General features: G+C 37.5%; 1 long non-coding RNA gene across 2 annotated transcripts; it reads right to left on the bottom strand.

Moving 5' to 3' along the window:
* Positions 1-237: 237 nt before the first annotated feature.
* LOC117955629 lies at positions 238-22,931 on the bottom strand. 2 transcript variants are annotated; one of them, XR_004659103.1, is made up of 3 exons: positions 22,783-22,931; positions 2,317-2,321; positions 238-249 (listed from the first exon to the last, which is right to left on the bottom strand). It is a non-coding gene; the product is annotated as an uncharacterized LOC117955629 (long non-coding RNA). The 2 variants fall into 2 exon arrangements; XR_004659104.1 differs by lacking the exons at positions 238-249; positions 2,317-2,321 and adding exons at positions 3,372-3,382; positions 18,481-18,490.
* Between the last annotated feature and the right edge of the window lie 15 nt (positions 22,932-22,946).

Genomic DNA, 22,946 nt, shown 5'->3' with positions numbered 1-22,946 from the left:
GGTGGTGTATTCTCTTTTTTTTATTTTATTTTTTTTATTTTTTTTTATTTATTTTTTTTTTTGGGTGGGGGGGAGGGAGTGGAAAAAGGGAAAAAAAGGGGGGGAAAAAAGAAGAATGTTGTATCCTTGATGTAGATTCTGTATGGACACACATTCTGAATAAACATATATATACAAAAAAAAAAGAAATAAAAACAACAAATTAATTACTAACCCAGTGAATGTACAAGATGAGGGCAACACAAACAACTTAATCTAGCAGTTGTGGCTCTGAATGGCTGAGTGGCTTTCAGTTTTACTTAAGAAGTAAGAAGACGTCAGTGAGCCTCATTTCTGATTCTCCACACATCTTCTTTACAGGGATCAATATTGTTTCCTGTTCTCCAGTGAATGTGCAAGAGGCTTAAATTTGGACTCTCCTTTCAGTTACTTGATGTCAATGTCCGTCTCACTAATAGAATGGATTTAGATGTAGTAGTTAACCTCAGTGTACACAAACATACTTTCAATACTGATAGAAGTCAAAGTTCAATTATCTTGTGCTTTTTGTCAACACATGCAAAAAAATGAGTAGGTCGTAAGCACGTTGAAACAGTTACTCTTTGTGTGTGTATGCGCTTTAACAGAAAAAGCTGTCTATATGGATTTTAATGTGAGCTAAAACATGTGACCATACAACACTTACACAATGGGTACATCCTCACCTGAGAAATAAGATTCTGGATCTGCTATAAGTGACTTGTTTTTATTTTATTTATCCAGTATGACCACATCCACTCTGCTCTATGAATATATATTGAAAACTTAACACTCATGGAATTCTCTATTTTTTTATGCTAAGGAATACCTAGAGTCATTATCTCTAGGTCTCTGGGTCAGACTGAATCTGCCCCGTGGTGATAGGCAGGAGGGAGGTATCTAACACACAACAAAGCAGTGTGAGTAGAAAAGTGTGTGTGTGTGTGTGTGTGTGTGTGTGTGTGTGTGTGTGTGTGTGTGTGTGTGTGTGTGTGTGGACATATTTTCCTGCTTTTTGGAGTGCACAGTGTGGGAGCCAGCAGAGATTGTGATAGATAGGTGGATGACATGTGAAATAGAGGTCACTTCTTCATCTGAAACACTGGAGGAGAGCCTTTACCTTCAATATTTAAGTTTTAACACTCCTGAAAGTTAAATATTTAAATATATTGCATGTGCTCCTGGCTAAGGAACAAAGCAGGTCTGCTCATTTCGATTCCAAGTGAATACCTTTTGCCATTTTATCAGATGGCTAAACAGCGTAGAAGCTCCAATTATTTAGAATTTTACCTTGCCTGAACTCCCAAAAGACAGACTGTAACTCAATTGGAATAAAGTGGTTATTTGTCAGTGACAATAACTGTCCTATCATGTGATTGTCTCTGTGCAGTCTGGGGCGTGGATGCAATGTCTATGTGTGATAATGTGCACCTCAGGTTTCATTCTGTACAGCTTTGTTTTAGTTAATAAAACTCTATATTGATAAGTTTTAATTAGTTAATAGTGCAGTTAGGCTCATTATAGAGCCACATATGATATATAATTTAGGAGTATAGACTGTAGAGGAGCTTATAACATCTGCCCCCTTCAGAAATCAGACATTGTACAGCACACCGGAATCCAAAATGCCTCACTCCCCCCGCCACACACACACACAGGGCAGAGTGAAAATTCTGATCCTGTCCTTTTTGGGCTGGCAGAGTCACAGGGCTGAGCAAGGAAACCCTGGAGGCATCAGCACATGGGCGGATGATTAATTTATCTTGGATAAATCCTCCCACCTTCTCTTCAATAAGCTGATGCAGCTACATGAGTGCAGGAGTGCTTTAAGTGTTCATTTGTACCAACTGCCATCCGGCTTCACAAAGCTTTCTGCCACACAGTATCTCTATCTACACCTCCACTGTCTCTCTCTATTCTCTCTGTAGTCCAAAGCAAACTATACCACTTATACAGTATACTGTACAGGTTACATTAAATATGCATGTTAGCAGAATAGGACTACTGTATAGCTTCGTGTAAATTTGTCTGGATATAAAAAATATAATTAAATGTTATGAACAGCTAATGGTTCTCTTACCTTTTAAATGTACATCTCTCAATCTTAAACATTAACTGTGCACATCCGCACAGTTCTAGCATCTATTAGTTACCCTAAACCTGACCATCTACCATATATTTGTAGAATAATCTGGTTGGGTCTGAGATGATTAGATTTCAAAAGTTAAATTATTTTTTCCTTATCCTACAAAGAAACTTGTTTTTTAGATTACAACCAATGCTTAGGAAAGTGTACACTAAATCTAAAGATGCAAGTACTGGGAACAGAAATGAACATACTTTACAAAAAAACAAGTGTTTTGCCTTTAAATATATCAGTGAATACCAAATGTTGCATTATTCTCAGGTTTGTCCACTTTGTCCCTTTTTGCTCTGTTATCAATATTTTGTTCTGATGGAGACCTCATTTCCCCCCGAGTCATTCAAATTGGATTCATTTGTCTAATCTAGCCTTTCTGATTAGGATACAATGCAAGCAAGGTTGAATTCAGTCCACATAAGCTGATAGAAATCAAAGGATAAAGACCAACATCAATCTTAGATCTGGATCTTTTGCCCAATACAAAGCTATACAACAAGGTGGCACATGGGGAATAAAAAGATGGGTCATTCCTTTGAAAAATATTCTGAATTAATATTTGTTGTAGTTTGTCTGATCCCTACAGCACGTAGATTGTGCTGTTTTAAAAAATCTGGCTCCAGTAGAGTGGTAATTACTGAGCAAGAAGAGAAACTTTGAAAGATTTGGAAGACACGAGGATGGGAGAGGAAAATGAGGGAAGCACAGGAAGTGAAAGACTGAAGGTGGACGTGCTAGTAGTTGTTTATGTTGATATAGTATGAAACAGAATGATTGTAACATGCAATTTTAAGATGTTGTCAATGTTCAATAGCAGCCTTTCTACAACAGCTTGTAATTATCACACCCACACTTTTGACGCACGAAATAGCAGCACTTAGGAAATGCGAAACCAAGGTTAAATACGCTCTTCAGAAACCAATGTGTCACAGCTGTTTTTTAGACTAGGATAACCTCACCAGCAGAGGATAAGTCTCTCCTATCAAAAAATAGTTGCAGCTTTTCCTTAATTAAAGTTGTGATTGAATGGGCTATATGTGCCCTGATGTGCTACGAGCTCACACACACAGAAGTCAAAAGTTTAATGGAACATCAGTGATGAAGAGGTCAAGAGAACGGTAAGTACATACACAAACACAGATATTAGAACAGCCATATCGTAATGATTCAATTCAATTCCATTGTATTTTAGTATCAATTCATAACAACAGTTATCTCAAGACACTTTACATATAGAGTAGGTCTATAACACACTATAATATACAAGAACCCAACAATTTAAGTAATTCCCACAAGAGCAAGCATTTAGTGCCACAGTGGCAGAAAAACTCCCTTTTAGGAAGAAACCTCGGACAGACAGGCTCTTGGTAGGCAGTGTCTGACGGGGCTGGTTGGTAGTGTAAAGATTAGTAGCAATAACAGTCACAATAAAAGAAAATGCAACAGTGACTAGAAATAGTAGTTTTTAGTAGTTCATGGCATAGCAGGGCACAGCAGGACGTAGATGATGTGTTTTGGTATGTGAAATCTATGCACCATTGTGCTTGTTAACTTGTATGCAATGAAGGCCTGGCCAAGGTAGCAATGTAGAAAGTTAAAGACATTTTCTCCATGTCGTTGCAGACCTGCTGTTTTAAAATGCATTAGTTATGCTAAGAAACTGGCAACTTATTATATGTACCATATTGTATGTTAAGCGCTATTGCTAGCTGCATTACTAAGAAGCTATAGTGTTTATGAGAGAGGGACAGAGAGCCTGTTCTCTGGCTCTGTGGCACAGTTTGAGTGAAATCTGGTAATTTAAGCAAGAAGCAGATGAGTCGGGGGTATAGTGAATGGTTCAGGGGTTATAATTGGCTACCAATAGCCTCATGTACAAATTACCTTTTCTGTAGGAAGCCTAGGAAAACACAATCTGACTAACACACAAGCACACTTCAAAACCAACAAAAGCATGACCTTTTCCCTAACCCTGCATGAGCTGTCAACTGGCTGTGTTTACTATATATGTTTCCTTGCAGCTAGGGGCATGCATTGAAAATCTCAGGCAAGATGATATTACTACCAGCAGTGACACCAGGATGACTCACATTGCATGGTTTAATCCACAGTGTACTGCTCAAAAGGTTTATTAACATCCTGACAGGACATCTGTCTGGGTTAATTGAATACATGGTGACGAATATACTCTCAATCACAATCACCGGGATTTTTAGTTCCTCAAGCAGTTTCTTTCAGCACTTTTGCCTCTCTGGAAGGTACGTCATAGTTTAATTAACTAACAATCAAAGTTAATTAAACTACGATGATGTTTTTTTTTAATAAGCGGCAAAACATCTGAATTTGCTTATTGTTTTTAGTGAAACCAAAATAATACAAAGTCATGTTTGAGGCTGCATTATTACTTCCCTATAATATATCGGAGATTACTGACCGTCACGGTTGAAGCCCTCTTTCTACTTCCATAGGTTCAGATAAAAAAAAAACAACTGAAAAATGCTATCAGCTTAGCACCACAGAGGATGTGAGGGCCGGAGCCAATAATTCTGTTGTCTTATGATCAAATGAATTCACTGCTGTGTGTGTGTGTGTGTGTGTGTGTGTGTGTGTGTGTGTGTGTGTGTGTGTGTGTGTGTGTGTGTGTGTGTGTGTGTGTGTGTGTGTGTGTGTGTGTGTGTGTGTGTGTGTGTGTGTGTGTGTGTGTGTGTGTGTGTGTGTGTGTGTGAGCTTATAATCAGACCCAGAATGGAGGCCAGAAGGTCTTCATCCCTTCACCTTCATTACCATTTACAACTGCAGCTTTAGATAACTATGGTGATTTTATCTATTGAAACAAAACCCACGATTTATTAGTTTAATGACTTTGCATGACTTTTCACGCAAAGTCATTACACTGCATTTTTTCACAAAGTTGTGAGAACGGGTATATTCATTTCCGTGTTTCTGATATGAAGACGAGACGTGTGTGACTCGAACATTTCACCAACTAAACGTACAGCAAAAGACGGTGCAAAACATGTCAGACCGTCCTGCCCACATTTTAACATCAAGGCCAATCAGTGCAGACTGGGCTTTGTCGGGAGGGGGACTTAAAAAGATAGGCACTCCAACAAAGGATCTAATACAGAAGGTGAAAACCGGTGCAGCAGCCAAAAATAACGTGGTTTTTTTACATTAAAGCATGTGAAAATGTTTTAGTAAAAACATAAAATACAGGTATAAACATGGAAATGCTATATAATAGTTGCCCTTTAAAACCACAAATGCCTACTTTATGGTGGCACAAGAGGAAAAGTCAGGCGATTTTCAAAGTCATTAAGTTACATTATCTGACCACCAAGACCAATGTTTGCACAAAAATTCATTTTGAGATGTCAGCCTGGATAAAAAGTGCACCGACTTACAGAAACAACAGATTGATATTAGTATCCAAAGAGACAGTAGGGCTAAAAAAAAGTCTCAGAAATGACAATGATATCTGAACTGCCAGCTGACTTGCATTCAGGGGACAGGCTTCAACAATACTGTGAGCAATGCCTCAATGAGATGCTGTCAGGCTCAATTCTAGAAAGTTCTCTACATGTACACGCCTGTAATGTCTACACTGTGCTACAGGCATGGAGCAGACTCCGCTGTTCTTCATAGGTTTAATAGGAACAGTGTGGGTAGACTTTAGGTAACAGATTTTATAGCCATCTGCCTCAGTTTGTTACACAGCATTTTCCATTTGTTATACACAAGAAATTGAAGTTTGCTCATGTGAAATACATCATGAGCAGTCAGTTTCCTTATCTTTCTTCATAGTTATTTTCTGCCGATGTGGGCCAAGCTACCTCAGAATTGTATAGTTTATATCAATTGCATCACATTTTTAAATGTATTAATGTATTATAGTGATTTCAATGTAGGTATTTACAAATGGGAAGTGTCTATAAGGCATCATTTAGTTTAATGCTGTGTTTTCCCCTCATATTCCCTGAAGATAATGAAGATGTTGAGGTAATAGGTCAAATTTATGGCAACAATTTAGGAGAAATCCCCCTTTGTAAGGCATAGCAGAACATACTATAGAATAACATTTTTACTATTCTTCTTATTCTGACATGTTGGCCACACACAAACAGATGGGAATGTGAAACCTCAGAAGATGCTATCTGTTTATAGAAAGCTTAATACCTAAAACACCTAAAATGTATATAATAATTCCCTTTTATGATATACTGTAACTCCCTCAGTTTCAAACCCGATGGATGATTGTCATGAAAGTAATTAATCCAGTTATAATGATCTCAGCCTGTCAAAAACTGAACTACAGCATGTCTGAACAAGCAGCACCCAGAACAAAGGGTTTACCTTTTGCAAGCGTAAATTTGCCTCATAATCATCGCGAGGTGGAGATTGGGCAAACGACACATGAAAAGAAGAGGTCAGTACTTCCAGGCTTGAATGGCAAAAATAGGAATTTGCAATGCTCACAGTGATTGTTTGAATTGACAGAGAAGGCACTTTTTGAATAAATGAATTATAAACAAGATTTTCTTGGCACAGAGTGAAGTTAAATAGAGATGATAGATTGAAAGTCAAAATGATTTTTATCCATTTGAAAGATTGGATACATTTTTTCATGTTTATTTTCATGTTTGCGTTTCAGTTTACATATACATATAGTATATTTTTTAATTTAAATGAGAGCATCTGTCTTTGGCTTTGATGCAGCAGACTGAAATCCTGAAGGTCTTGTTCACGTTCAAGGTTATTTTCAAACACAGTTGGATTATATGCCTTAGATTAAATTTATGGAATTCAACGAAGAATTGTGAAAAAAACTATCACAATTTGCAGGATGGGGAGATGGTTGGCTTGAAAAGCAAAGTGAGCAACATACCATACAGTAAGTGGAATATATTCAAATAACAAGTAAGTGTTTGGGGCACAACTGACCACTACACCTTAGTTACTGGTGCAGTACAGGTGTGGTTTACAATAACAACAGTAGCAGATTTACCACTCAAAATTGTTAATAATGTTAGCAGATGAATTAGAGCTGCTGAGCTTAGACTGGACAATCGCTGTTTGGGGTGGGGATTTGGTAAATGGTAAATTGTTGTTACCACTAAACATGTTGCATTAAACCAATGTACGTTACTATAGGTTATTTTTCAGAATATCTTATTTTTCACCTTGCTGTGTCTCACAAAAGAAGCTGATCAGTGATTTAGTGTCTTTGACCAGTGGCTTCATAGAAGACATGACGTTAATAATGTAAGCAGAGGAACATATTTTTTGCACACACCTGCTTGCATATTTCCACTCATTCATACAAACACACACACATATTTGTTCTACGTGGATGTGAGTGTTGTGTAAACTAGTCTGGGTCGACAACAATTAATTTTCCAAATCCTCGCCGGAACATCTGTTGCCCAGGATCTTCCACCGGATGTTCCTCGCCTTGCATAACTAAGTTGGTTTAGGGAAACATCAACAAATTTCGAGGTAACAAGCTATTTGCTGAAAATTGTAACTTTTGAAGATAATTTGGATTGTGTAACAAGGCAGGCGTGCTTGTTTCCTTCAGGGAATGATTGTAAAGCTTTACAAAGAATATGTTTACCGCATTTACTCTCTAAATGAGACTGGTAGGGATTTGGTATGAACATAATACACATGACGATACACTGGTAAAACCAAATTACGTTAACCCATTTAAAACTGACATTAAAAACGCAGTTTAGCCTCTGCTATTGGATCCCTCCCTTAACATGGATGTTGTGCATTTTTACACCAGCTTGACTAAGACAATTCTGATATTATAGTTGTCTATGTTTTATTCTTGAAAATGATGGCTTTTGAATCAATTATGATGTGGTAAAAGTGTCCATGATCATGTAAGTCTGAGTCTTTGACACTGAAATTGCTATCACAAATATCTAGCTCATTTTGTGTTATTATATATTAAAATAAAATGGGAGAAAACGTTTTGCATCACAAAAACGTAACTGGACTCTGGTGTTTTCACACCATTCCCTTCACTTTCTAATGCCACTTTCTGTATACTCACATGATAATCTTGTAGCAGGTTTGTACAATACCTTGTGTGTACCCAGATTGTGATTTTCTCTTTCTCCTTTTTCTGTAACTGTAATGTTTTGGATGTTGGACATGATTTGCTGTTGGAGTGTTCAGCTGCTTCATGATGGGATGATTTCAGGAAGGTTGTAGCAACCACTAAACAGGATAACAGTCATCTTCGCCTCTCTGTTTCTCTTTGCTTCTTGTGTGTTTGCGTAGTCTGTCACATTCTATGTATAGCATTTTGTCATATAGACTGTCTATATTGTAATTATATTATGTTGGTCTATTCCGTACACGACATCTATTGTATGTGTGTCTGCTCTGGGAGAACAATCCCTCTTCAGTTGTTCTTCGTGACATTTCTTCCATTTTCCCCCATTAAAGCGGTTTGTTTAAGGAGTTTTTCCTTATCCATAGGTCTGAAACGGAGAAAGAGTGTAATAGGCAATACAGATTGTAAAGCCCTCTGAGGAAAATGTGTGATTTGGGATTCTGGACTATAAAATAAAATGTACTTGACTTGACACCTCGAGCTATAAAATGCCTAATGTGGACTGCTTATCCAGATGAATGACACGAGTTAGGGGTGGAAATTGTACAGTTGAGCCAGCCAAAGGCAAAATGTTCCCAGACTTGAATCATGGTTCCCACAAGCACTCTACTCCCTCACAGTCCAGTCTACATTATACTTCCATATCGGTGAATGTGGGCTACTCCCAGAAGTTTTCTGGCACTGTTGTAGATGAGTCAGACACTTTACAAACAACAGAGAAGAGATACTGCAGCCAAGTGGTGTTATTGAATAGGTCTTCAAAATGCATTTATCTGTCTTCATCTGCACTTCTAGTACTTTCTCTAATCAAAACACCTCTCTTCCTGCTGCTCATCTCTTCTCCAGAGAGTCACTCTTATTCTCTGTGAGTGTGTTTTTTTCAGTAGTCTTTATATGGTTTACAGAATCTGATACCACTCATCTTTCAGAAACTTAAGATAATTCAAAAGGCATTATTCAGTACTATTGTTCAAGGTTTTTTTGATGAATGAAAAGATGCACGGAGAGCAGATATGACAGTAAGAATGAAACATGAACAGGAGAGGCCCATGCTAAAGAAGCAGTGACAGAAAATAACTTATGGAGATTGACTAAATGCATTTTATTGTAGCTCAAAGAAAGACATATGTCTATTGAACAGGCTATTTTACAGTAAACTTTGAATTTCATAACTAATGCTTATAGGCTTGCTTAGTGCTTCATCCTGTGGGACTAGAGGTATTTTATCCTACAACAACACCTACTAATAAAGAAAAAAAAATGTCATGTAGTCTTACAGATAAATCCAATTTTTCACATTAAAATGGTAAACCTCTGTAAATCAAGGGAAATTAAAATATGTTCACAAAGGGTGAACACCTGTCTGCTGTACTTTTTAAGGATTCCACATGTTTTACTTCATGTAAATAGTGGAAATATTACCCTCAACTTCAAATTTAAGTAAATCCAGATATGGGTGTCTTGTAAAATTGTATACAATTTGAAATAAGATCAGACTTAAATGTGTGTCATAGCCAAGGACTGTATTTTCATTTGCCTACCACGTACCACATTCCATCGCCCGAAAATCCATCCTTAAAATATTTCATTTCCACATTCAGTTTGGTTGTTCAAGGGAGATTAGGTTTATCAGCAGAGCAATTATCATTTCTAAAAAGAGCCTGTGGTCTTATTTAAATATAAGGATGATGGGAGAGAGAATTCTTCTGATACCACATTTGCTGCTTTGAATTTTACTCTAACAGAGCGGTAAACAGATTAGGGGGATTATAAAAAGCCCTCCTTCGCTCCTCGGTGCCCATACACAGACTGACATAATAATCTTACTCTAATGTATTGTCTGAAAATTTGCCGGAATGTGTCATTCATTTTTGTGGTGATTAACTAAAAAAATCTTGAAAGGCACACTGTGACGGCAGTGCTGCTGCTACAGTGGATGTTAACAGGGCACAAAGAGTGAGTGTTAGATATGAAAAAGGAAATAGGGAAGGTTGAAGCATGTATAGAATGATTTTCTTTTTTTCTTTGGCTGGCTAGGAAATAGAAAAGCAAAGACAGTGCTGTTAAACATCAAGTGCAGTGTTCCTCAACTTGCTTGTACTGTAAAAAGCAAAACAAAGAGGTGATTAATGTACTTCTACATCTTCATCAACTCTGTCATGTGGATTTGGCCTCAGGTTCTCATCTACATCACAATCAGCAAACATCTTGGAAAAAACCTTCGGGCATGGGGAACAATGTGGTACTAGTATGTGTATGTATATATATGTGTGTATATATATATATATATATATATATGTGTGTTCATATACATACTGTGTGTTTGTGTGTGTATATATATATATATATATATATATATATATATCACTTTATATATAAAGTATAAATAAAGTATATATCTCAATCATCAGCAATGAGTTGGCAGCATTGGAAGGGCATTTCCAAGGGCCTGCATGCATACAGTGCAGTACTGTCAATACTATAAATAGTCTTACAGTGAAGGTGGTACACGGGACCATAGAAACAGTGTCTGATAAACAGTAGTACATTACAGTAAAGAATGATGATGAAGCATAACATCCAGATAATGTAGTCAAATTGGTTCATGCTCCAAGCTCATTGCCGAAAATATATCTCGGCATGTTAAATGTTTCCTAATCTAAACATGGAATATTGTTTCTGTCTCTATACAACTATGCATTAAGAGTAATGCAACAGTTACTTATCATTTTGAGCAGTTGTTGAGCAGTTGTTTCAATTGATAGATGAACAAATTATCTTAGTGATAGAGTTTTGGAAAAATGTCCACTTTGATCATTGGTTGTGAGTTTTGTGTCTAGAGTTTTGAAAAATGACGTCAAGGTTCTGAAATTAGTGCCAACGTGATTGTAGAAAATTGTAGTCCAACAAATGAATCTATGGACAGGGATTTATGTAGTTTACCTCCCTCGGCGTCAGACATGTCAGCGAGAACTGTTTGCTGAACAGTTTCTCCTTTGATGCATCCATCCAGTTCTGAATCTGCCAGCAATGTCAGCCTCAGGATGTCAGAAGCACACCAGAGTTGTGTGTGCATGCGTGCATGAGTGTCTGCGTGCGTGCATGAGTGTGTGCATGCGTTTTGATTCAGGATTTACCCAGAGTACATGAGTTTTAGATGTATTCAGTAAAAGGGATATGAAGTATTAGTTTCTTAAAAAAAAAAAAGAAAACATGTCTTGACTTCTGTGAGATTGCTTGTCCTCAATTTCATGACATTTCAGATACAGTGACAGACCTAGCATTTGTAAAGAAGTTAACATGGTGAACATTTGCACCAAAGTCACAGAGCACTCCAGGCATGTGTGGCCCGTCACATCGGGTTTTGTAGTAAAAGAGTGTGCACAGATGTAACATTTTGTCTTCTGTCTTCGTCTGTATCTGCTGTTTTTATTCAAAAATAGAAGAAAAATCCGGACAATGGACTTCATTTGTTAATGTTTACTATGTTCAGCCGTAAAGCAAAATAATTCAATACTAACTGCTTGATTGATCAAAAAATGGTTAAACAATAATACAGAATGAAATAAAGGTAGATATTGAGGATGTCACAGTTTAAGTTTTCCAGTAGCTAGTCACGTCAGCCTCAGGACTGTGAGACACACAACAGTACTTTATGTGTCTGTCAGACAGAGGTGTGTGTGAGTGCGTGCCTGCCTGCCTTCCTGCATGCAATTGTGTGTATGTCCTGTGTGCAAATCAGAACATATCTGTATCCACTGCATGTAACTGTGGCTGTCAGAGTAAGATCTTGATTCAATGGAGCAAACATCATGTTTGAAAATCCAATGGATAGGCTAAGAGAGAGAAAGAAAAATGGACAGTGATTTTTCTGGATGTATATCTTATATGAGTTGCTGTTGCATCACAACGTTCATATTGTAAAATTGACTACTAATTCATCCATATCCATATGGGGCATGAGACACAACTACAGTATAGTAGTTCTGCGATAATCATTTTTACAGTTAAATTCCAGCTTTTCCTGTTGAAGGGACACTGAAGTGTTTGTGTGTTGTCTAGGCCTTTTCAAATGAGTAGATTTAGGATTACTTAACAAATTAGTCAAGTGGACCAAATAGGAAAGTGCAGCGTCCCTCAAGGCAGATGTGATTAAATGCCACAAATAATGGGATACATATTCTGTAGCACTCAAACAGCAGTATGTTGGCTCTGTAGAAAGTGCAATTACGGTAGTTACTGTATAGACTGTATCTGAAAGTTTCAATCTAAAGGAAATCTTTTTACAAAGAGAAAAAAATTGCCAACAATAGATATACAGATTGATCTTTATATAGTGGATTACACAGACTGTTAAAGTATAACAGAAGTACAATAACTGACACAAAACAAACAACTAGAACCGTTAAAGGCAGAATTTTGCGGTTCTTATTATACATCCATGATATGGACCATGGGTGATCCAGCTTACCAAAGGATGATAACAGCTTACTGTAGAGTAAGGCCCTACAGCCTTACATCTATGGTAGTGAGAGCAACTGATAACGCCCATTTAATGGTCGTTTTTTTTTTTGTCTTTTTGTGGTAGTCACTATGTCAAATCTCCACAGGATTTTTTAAATAGAAACAGTCTACTTTCAGGAGAATTTTGTGTTTTTTTTTCCCTTAGGCTTTTAGCTTTAGTGTCTCTGCAAGTTTTTTTATGACTAAAGCTTTTATTTTGAAAATAAATGACAATTTAAGAATTTAACGTGAATTGAGATACCCCTTCCCTCTTCTATCTCTGTTTGATGACATCATTGGGAAACAGGTTTACTGTAAGTATGGAAAATATTATCTGACTATGTTGTCTTTGTGTTGTCTCTGGTTGGTTTCTATAAATAAAGGAGCATGCATAGCTTAAAGGGGAACTCCACTGATTTTAAAATCTAACACCACATTCAACCTTTATTCATCAACAAGTGACCAGATCGTTCTCTCCTTTCTCCTAAAAGAAGAGTGCAATCTCACTCTGTAATTGTCTTCCTTCCTCTGTGGTTAATCCTCAGTGACTCACCCTGCTCTCCTTTTGCTCCTCATGTTTTATTCTCCAAATTACTTCTGGCATCTTCTTCCCACTGATTTAAATTATTAAATTATTTGTTTATTTATACAGTTTAAAATTAAAGGGACAGTGCACATTAATAGGCATGTTTGTAAACGTGCCATTTCAGTAATCCTGGCTAAATTGCAACTGCCCACCCTGGGCAGGTGTAATGACAGCTAAAAAAGACACATAAAATACATTACACATACAGAAATACTATAGCAAAGCACATTTTAGACAGAACACATGAAAAACTTTAAAACAAGGACAACAATACCTAAAATATATATGTATATATATATATGTGTGTGTGTGTGTGTGTGTGTGTGTGTGTGATAGGTTGAATGCAGTAAACCATTCAGAGGGAGCTTTTAGGGCAGAGTCAGCGTGGTAACACTAGGTTGGAGGAATAGATCAGAATGTGTAAGCTATCAGGAGTGTCTCACAAATAAGGAGTTGTGTCAACTCTGTTTCACAGAAACAGATTAACTGACCACTGCAGAACAAGAAGACTATAAGAAGCAAAGTTATTCTGATGTTCAATGGTCACTCTTGTATTGACATCCGCGTGTATGCAGAGTCAGCTCACTGTGTCATGAAAGTTTGTTCACTGTTTGAAGAAAGCACATGATTTGAACTCCTTGGACTTGTCATCTTGAAAGTTTTCATCATCGTCTCTTGATCTCAACTCTTTATCAATATGTGTGTGTGTGTGTGTGTGTGTGTGTGTGTGACAATCAAGCTCCTATATAGGAGTATGGTCACATGCTGCTTGATTGCATTTTAACCATGCCTTTTAATTTTAAATTAATCATATGTGTCACAGTCTCTAATGAGTGATGGCAGACTTATCAGAGATGATGATTTCTTAGGCAGGAACAATAGTTTCAGTCTCCCTAGTTTCTGCCAGGTTGTAGAAATATTGAGGGGAAAATGTGGTCGCCCTTACTTCTGAGGCAGAATCCATGGTAATGTATATATGAAGGAAGAGAGTTTCTAGTTGACAGACAAGTTGAATGCATAAGGTTGTTATTGAAGTTCAGCAGCAAATCAGTAGGGAGGAGATAACCTACTGGCTATTTCCCTCTGTTTCTCTTTCTTTCTGAGCAGGTTTCATTGCCAGGTGCCCGTGGGATGAGACACATATGCTGTTGGAGCCCCAATTACAGGATAATTAGAGGGGGAAATAGAAGGACAGAGGATGGTTGAAAAAAGTTGAGAATAAAATGAAAATAAAATAAAATGCTATTTTTATTAATTGGACAGATGCAGTTATGGTCTGAGATTGTCTCCTATATTGATCATTTGAGGGATCAGATTGTTGTGGACCAATCAATGGAGCAAAGTGATTTGGTAGAGCTGGGCGATAGGTAGAAAATCAAATATCACAATATTTTCCAGCGACATTGATGGGTTGACTATTGGTGCTTTCACAAAATATTTACACAATGAGATTTTAGATAATTAATCATCAGTATTGTGGCGAAAATAATTAACTGGGTAAAGTCTAATAATAGAACAGCTAAGTCTGGTAAATTCCGAAAATGACATCACTTTACTGTGATGCAGCCTTTAAATGCTATATCACGATAGTACGATATCCAACTTTAAGACAATATGTAGCTTCTTATATCGATGTTTATAGCCCTATGATTTGTTGTCATAGGGCTGTGAACAATTAAATGAACAATTGAAACAATTCCTTGTCCATGTTGGCAGGTCCAGCCTCTTTAGAAATAGCATGAGTCTTAAAATGAACACACTTGTAGCCAGCAAGTGCACAAGAAATGCACCCAGGCTGGTATTTAAATCTGTCATCCTTTAGTAATTTAGTAATCCCTGCTCTCAAAGAGCACAGTTTGCTGTCTGCATCACGGTGTTTTGGCATCCATTCCTAAATATGAGTGACATCTGACCAGGGATTATCCCAATGCCCCAGTTTCACTGGGACTTTTGAGCAGAGAGTGCTGCGTCGCAAAAAAGCTCCACAGACTACACAAAGATCTGTGTGTGTGTGTGTCTGTGTCTGTGACTGCCTGAATTTCTGAATTAATTCATATTCCTTTGTGGGTGTTTGCCTCTTAATGTGATCAAGCATGAATGTCCAAAAAAATTCGTTCAAGTCTGTGTGAGCATAAGTTTATTGCTAAGGAGCATACAACAACGTTTGCTTTCATACATTGAGTGTGTGTCTGTGCATGTCTAAGGTAGTTACAAAAAAATTGTAGGCATGACAATGTATTTGTTGACCTATGACCAATGAGTTTTCTTTCTTGAAATAATATAAATAATAAAAACCCAGTACACTGTTGAGCCATCATTTCTGTTTATTGTCATAACAAATGCTACAGACAGCCAGATTATTCTGCTCGGATGCCGCTCCCTGAGAAAGAGGCAAGACATCCCTTAACCCAGACATGCATATTCTAAATAATTGAACTGTGCTCAGTATTTTTAATATTATATGTACCAAACTCAGCAGGAGTGCCCCAGAAGCTGTAAGGGTTTATGGACATAACTTACATCCCCCTAAATGGGTGGAAGAAACTAGGCCAGGACAAATAATGAACACACACTCACAGGGAGACATACACTTAAATGCATTAACATTTTCATTTGTATATGCTGATTTAACTTACAAAGTACACTTTCATCATGGCAGATTGCATTTAAATATGATAGATACACCATGACCATCATCAGTGTTACTATTATCATTTAATGCCGTATATTATTTAAATTCACACACACGGACACGCACACACACACAGACCATGTGAAAAGACCTGTGAGTGCGGCAACCTACTGTATAGGTCACTCAGTTAGTGCGCTCGCCCCATCTTGGCTGAGTCCTGCAGCGGCCGGGTGTCGAATCCAACCTGTGGCCCTTTGCTCATCCCCCATCTCTCTCTGAGGTAAAGGGTGGTGTGCTTTGCGTGACCAAATCTCTAGCTGATAGGTCCTAGCTACCATCAGTTACCATCAGTTGGGATCACAACAGTTACCTTTTCTATCACCAAAGTGGCCTTGACACTGAATCTTTCGGTTTCTGTATATGCCTGAATGTGATGTTCATTTCTCATTTACAGTACAATATTTTCGGGCATTTCAGGTCCGGTTATCTCTCTTACAGACTTGAGTTGCTAATGCCAGCTATAGTAAATACAAGTACATTTTACCACATGGCCTAACAACACCACAAAAGGAAAGATCTTTGGCGCAAAGTTACATCAGGCAATAACAAGCTTACAACTACCTGTTAAATGCTTGAACAACTTATGATTAAGTTGGCTTGTGGTTATAGCATTCATTTCTGTGCTCTCTGAGTAAACAGTTGAAGTAACATGAAGGTAAAGCACCGCAAAGTCTCCGATGGGAGCATGCTGGGAGGGTTGGAGCGTACAAAGTGACATTGACTCTAGAAACTGCATCCTGTCTCCAAACATTTAACTTTTTATAAACTAAACTTTTAACCATGACCTGTGTACCAATGTGTCACACAGATCCTGTTTTGAATTATTGTTAACCCATAGAATGGAGCGGAGGGATCGTCACAGTGGTGGATCAGAACATGTTCGGGTAAATTGTTTTTTTAAAAGTCACATGGTTTATTTTGGAGGGTCGTGATAAACAATCTATTTTTGTCTGGTATGAGGTGTTGTGTCAAGAGAATGATGTTGCAAACTATAAACAAGCTTTTCTGAGAAATAAATCAGATCCTGACAGAACAATAGCACATTTTGTGTTTCGCAGTGACTCAACAGGGTGTGTAATTCATAGTGCATAATGTCTGTGTGTTTGTGATGTGGATGGAAAATTGTGACTGACTTGTAAAAAAAAAACTGTAGAACCAAGGAACAACTCAGCACTGACTTCATTTCAGACAGATTGTTCATTATTGTGGCTAAAACACAGTGTTTTTCAACCTTAGTCAATAGAAAAAATTGACTCGCATGTTTTGTGACTCCACAATGTACTTTACAGCTCCCATGACAATAGTGTCTCTAAGATTCTTCATATAAAATTCTTACAGGAAAAACTGAACATAAAAAGGGTCAAATCAAACTTCAACACTGAATACAAAACTGTCAGCATCTGCCAATGTGCATGTCTTGATGTATGTCTGTTGCAGAACACCTGATCTTACTTACCTGATGAATTCTCTTCTCTTGTAATTCCCTGCGGGTCTGTCCCTCTCCACAGTTATTTTTCTCCTTCTCTTCCTTCTGTTTTCCTCCTCTACACCCCCGGGGGCCAACTGCTGAGAAGCAGCCTTTCTCTGACAGCAGGGGAGATGGCCGAGGGAAGGGTTGGAGGTCTAGAGCATAAATTACACAGATGGCCATATGTGTGTGCATTTGAGTGGTGTGTGTGTGTGTGTGTGTGTGTGTGTGTGTGTGTGTGTGTGTGTGTGTGTGTGTGTGTATGTGTGTGTGTGTGTGTGTGTGCAAAGAAATTTAAAATACAATTAAATAATTAGAATGAATTGGTAAATACGTGTAACTGACAAAAAATAATCACTGGTGTTGTCAAAATAATTGAAGAGACTACAAAGCTGTTGTTAAAGATGGTTAAATTGAGATTTAAATTATGGCAATAGATTGTGAAGACCAGAATGTTTGACAGTCTGGAAGTAACAATGAAACAAACACATTTTTTGAAAACCAAAATATTTCACCCCACTGGCTTCAGATGTTAGCAAACGGTCTGCAGCTGTTCAATAAAATATGTACAATGGCAGTATCCGATATATTTGCTGGCCTTGGTATTAAGACTTTTTTTCACCAATTCAAAAAAATCAAAACAGGGCTGTCCATCCGCAGTAGTTGAGAGCCGAGGGAAATGGGAGATGACAGCAAAGAAGTGTCAAAAAAGAGTGTAGAGGAAAAGAAAATACAGACAGACAGAGAGCTTGAATATGAAATGAAGAAGACAAAATATGAGCAAGAAGAAAAATTAGGACTTCAAGGGAGAGGAGCTCTGAATGCAAAACATTGGCTCTTTTTATGTCTTGGGTGAGGGTGGACATGTATGTCTGCCACATGCCCCCCCCCCCCTCTCCTACTTTCTCCCTCCTTCCTCCAACATCCCTTCATACTTCGAGGAAACATCAATGACTCTGTCTGCAATAATCAGTCCTTCTTCACATCATTCTGCACTGGCAGGAATTTAGCATTAATTATAGGACTGGGAGCTACTTTACGTTATAATTAGAGAGCCAAAGAAAGGATTAAGCCACAGTTCATTCCATATCTGATTGCCAATTGTCCCTAGTAAGTAATCAGGGCCATAAGGTATTTTAAAAGCCTGGTGAAGATTGTGTGCTTCTCGCAGTGTGAAGAGAAGAAAATGATCTTACATTAAGCAGTTCTGCTAAATTAGTGATCATACATGGTATTATCATCTTGTAACGGTCTCAAAATGGAATGAGAAATTTCAAGTGAAGTCTTGGTTCTATATCATTAGACTTTTCACCAATTTCTTCTCAGGTTGGTCATTGCATATTTCAAATGTATACAGCTGTTTTGTTGCCAACCTTTGGTGGCCTTTGAAGGAAATAGTACTATGTACCTTTTCTTGCCCATATGTAGTCACCAGCTGCTTTTGACCCTTTAATTATCAACTCTCAGCATTGTGTGTTGTGTAAGCATGTGCAACAATCTGTCACCTTTGTGCTGACTCTGAGTCAGCTCTGTTGTGTATCCACTTGGGAGTAAAGAAAACGGCAAACATCAGGACAACCGTGAAAACCTTATGATCAGTACTTCATATTTAAGTTTCTGCTGAACAACTTAACAGAAATTAGTTTTTTGCTAAAGTGGTATGCAGTGTTGGGAAAGTTACTTTTAAAGTAAAGTAATTAGTAAGAGTTACTAGTTACTTCTTCCAAAAAGTAACTAAATTAGATACTCAGTCACAAATTATAAAAGTAACTAGTTACTTCAGAAAGTAACTATATTGTTACTTTTAAGTAACTTAACATGGACTTAAAATAAATGCATGTTCAATCATTTATGGTAAATCTGAATATTATAATGAAATGGACACTTAATCCAATACATTAACAGAAACAATGTACACACATCTAAACTATTTAAATGTTGTTGTGGGACAAAGTAAGACTAGCCTCCGATCAGATGCTATGTATGTAGATATTATGTTTATATAGTGGATCGATACAAATAACACAATGGATGTTTTAGACCTTTTAATATTTATTGCCCCTCAACAGACCACGACTGGGACAAATTGAAGAATGCTTGTTAAGCACTATGGAAAAAATAAATAACAAGTATATATACTCTTTGTAGTGCAAATAACGTAAGTGGCCTGATGTTTACACTTTTGCGGCGTGTGTGTGTGTGTGTGTGTGTGTGTGTGTGTGTGTGTGTGTGTGTGTGTGTGTGTGTGTGTGTGTGTGATAAAGCGAGGGAGAAATGAGCTGTGACAGTGATTTTCTTCGGAGCGAGTAGCCACTCTAGAGTCATAGTACATATGCTTTCTGACCATGGTGGAAAATCTTTAGCAGAAAAAGTAACCCCCCCCCCTTGATTTCATAACGGCATACCTATCTCTTGTTGACTGACTCCCTTGTGTTATTCGTTATTATTCGTACCTGGAAATTTTACTCAACCTCAGCCAATCGTCAGCATTTACGCGCTTGTCTTGTGCACGGCCCACTAACCAAGGAAGAAAAAAAGTCTTTGCCTCTCGGCTCAGAGATCTAGTTGGTCTGAAGGAAAAAAATGCTTCAATTATAGTAACGCACCACAAAAACGTTTACTGAAAAAAAAGTAAGGCCGTTAGTAACGCCGTTATTTATAAAACCGTTATTCCCAACACTGGTGGTATGGCAAAAGGTATGGTCTGTAAATCTTTCTGCCACACCGGTCAATAATGAAATGGCTCGACAACTATGAGATGGATTTCCATGAATTCTGGTACACACATACAGGTCCTCCTCCGCATGAACACGTGCAGATTGTGATAATTAATGTTGTTTTGTTGGTTTGATTGAAGTAACAAGCATGGATTGACTGGTTTGTCCTATTATAATACTTCTTGTATATTAGCACATTACATACCATTTGGGAATCCCTTCAAAGACCCAGTGGGATGTCAAGTTTGATTCCCTTTGAAAGAGCAACAAGTAGGGTTGGTTGATATGACATTATAAACAATATGAATGTGTCTACCGTAAAATAACTCGTAAACATTTAGAGGTGTAGTAGTCCTTCATGGATAATGCTGTTAGGTTATGATCAGGACAGTTTTATGGTGAAATTGGATGTGTCTGATTTTTGTATTGTTGCAATGTAATACTTTAATTTCTGAGCTATTTACTTTGCTGACGTGGCCAAAAACAGACATTTCTGAATTGATTTTTCATAAGATGTATAATACTATATGAAAATGTATGTTGACTATGATAGGAAATGACATGCATTATATAGTGATGGTCATTAACAGAGAATGGAGTGAGCCAGTGTTGTAGAGAGAATCTATTTACTGAGTCTAAGTATACAAAACACATTTAGGTTTAAAAAATTGTTTAAATTAAATTAAAAAAAATTAAAAGTTTAAATAAGTGTAGTTTGAATATACTTTGGTTTTTACACCAGGTGACAACAAACAAGGTTGGCTTTGGCCTATCAACTGTGTTATAGAAATAGGATGACTAGTATTAGTAAGACAAGAAAAAAACAAAGATTACATTGTTGCTGCTGCTGTCTTATTAAATATATCAATATGCCTGTTATTTAATCTTACATTGCAAACACTAATGATTACATTTTTTTATTTTCTGTCATATCAGTAACACTGCTGGGAATTATTGAAATGCAAATGAAAAAGGTGAAAACCTTTAGTATTATTGACACACTATCTGTCTGATTACACTTAACACGGCAGGATGGTGTGCATCTAATCTTACTGATTGACTCGTGTGGTGCCTGCATCATTCATGGGAGATTTTGAACTTACTTTTATGTTATTTGAAGCAAATTTCCTGGACATTTAAAATGTGGAAGTTAATGTATATGGTTTTTTTATCCAAAGACACCGTTTATCTTTGTTTTTCCTCCATGTTGTTTTCTTCTCTCTTTCTCTGAAAGCTCTGTTGGATTCAGTGGGCGTTTCACTCCTCTGTGGACAAAAACATAGACAGCTGACGGATTCATTAGAATACAAGCTACTTATTAGAAAAGCTATTCTTGTCACTCACTTAATACACTGTTGTTAGTACTGCTCATAAGAAAAAGAAAGGCCTTATCTGCCATTCACAGAGGACTGTGTAGATCTATGTTTTTTTTTCTGTCAATCACCGCTGTTCACAATCACAGCCAACAAATCTCTTTGCAGCTTTGAAACGTTCTATGCAATGCTGAATACTTGAATTTGAGTAGGAGTATGAACATATGAATAATATAACTTTCTGTCATTCACACTGCACTGCCTTAGGGCTGCATTAGGCACCATGTGAGTGCTAAAGAGACACAGCGGTAAGTGGGACTGACAGACACACACGACACAGGTCACAGCTTGTTTTATTTTGAATTCAAACCAAGAGAAGAGTGACAAGGATGCACACTGATAAATTACACCAGGTATCGCTACACATCAACTAACAACATCACGATATCTCATAAAAACACTCCTGACAACAGATCCAATGTTACAAAATGAAAAATAAAAGTACAGGAACAAAACTTGGCTGGAGTTGAAGCCCATTATTAAACATAACAAAACTGCAGAAAATAACGGCAAGAATTTTGGCAAGAGACGTTGATATGCACGGTATTTCCCTTCCCATCTGTAACATTGTGTTGAATGGAGCTACAGTACATATACACGACTGAAGCAATAGGTAAGTAACTCACAGTTAGTCTGTAACATGAAAAAACTCCTAATAATAAGCTTCTACAATGCATACACACAAAAAACTAGTCTGATTGCATGGTTGTATGTACAGCTTGGGTTACTGGGGGATTTTAGGATTTAAAATGTATAGCATAGCACATTGAAATATCTCTGTATATGAGCTACCAAACAGCCACGATGGGAAAATTCCTTCAACCCACTCAAGACAGGTTGCGGATGTGAACACTGGCATCAAACTTTCCTCAGACAGTACGACTGAAATTTTGTGTTTAATAATGTGTTACAGCAATACAAGACTATACTTAGATTTTTCGGGTTGGAATATGAAGTTGGGACGGACGTGCCTGAGGTTACACAGTTTGGACAAGAAATAAAAAGGGCCGTGAATGCATACTTACTACACTATACACACTTGCAGAAGAAAAAAAGACTCCCAACTTCAGAGATCTCACAATTGACACGTGCCTTTGTACAAAGATAATCACATACAAATCATTCATACGTTAGAGTAAAAAATAAATATGTCAAGACAATAAATTAGAGGAAAGGACTAAAAACGTGGTAATGAGAGAGCAGACCGTGTGTGTGTGTGTGTGTGTCAGCAGAGGACGATCCCAAGAGAGCAAAGGTTCAATGGGAAATGCTCCTCCATAAGAGAATGAGCACATAAATGGACAATGACGTGACCATTTCAC

The sequence above is a fragment of the Etheostoma cragini genome, chromosome 13 (genome assembly GCF_013103735.1).
Source record: "Etheostoma cragini isolate CJK2018 chromosome 13, CSU_Ecrag_1.0, whole genome shotgun sequence".
In the NCBI taxonomy this organism is placed as follows: domain Eukaryota; kingdom Metazoa; phylum Chordata; class Actinopteri; order Perciformes; family Percidae; genus Etheostoma; species Etheostoma cragini.
The sequence above is the reverse complement of the archived record's forward strand: the minus strand, read 5'-3'. Positions and strand labels throughout refer to the sequence as shown.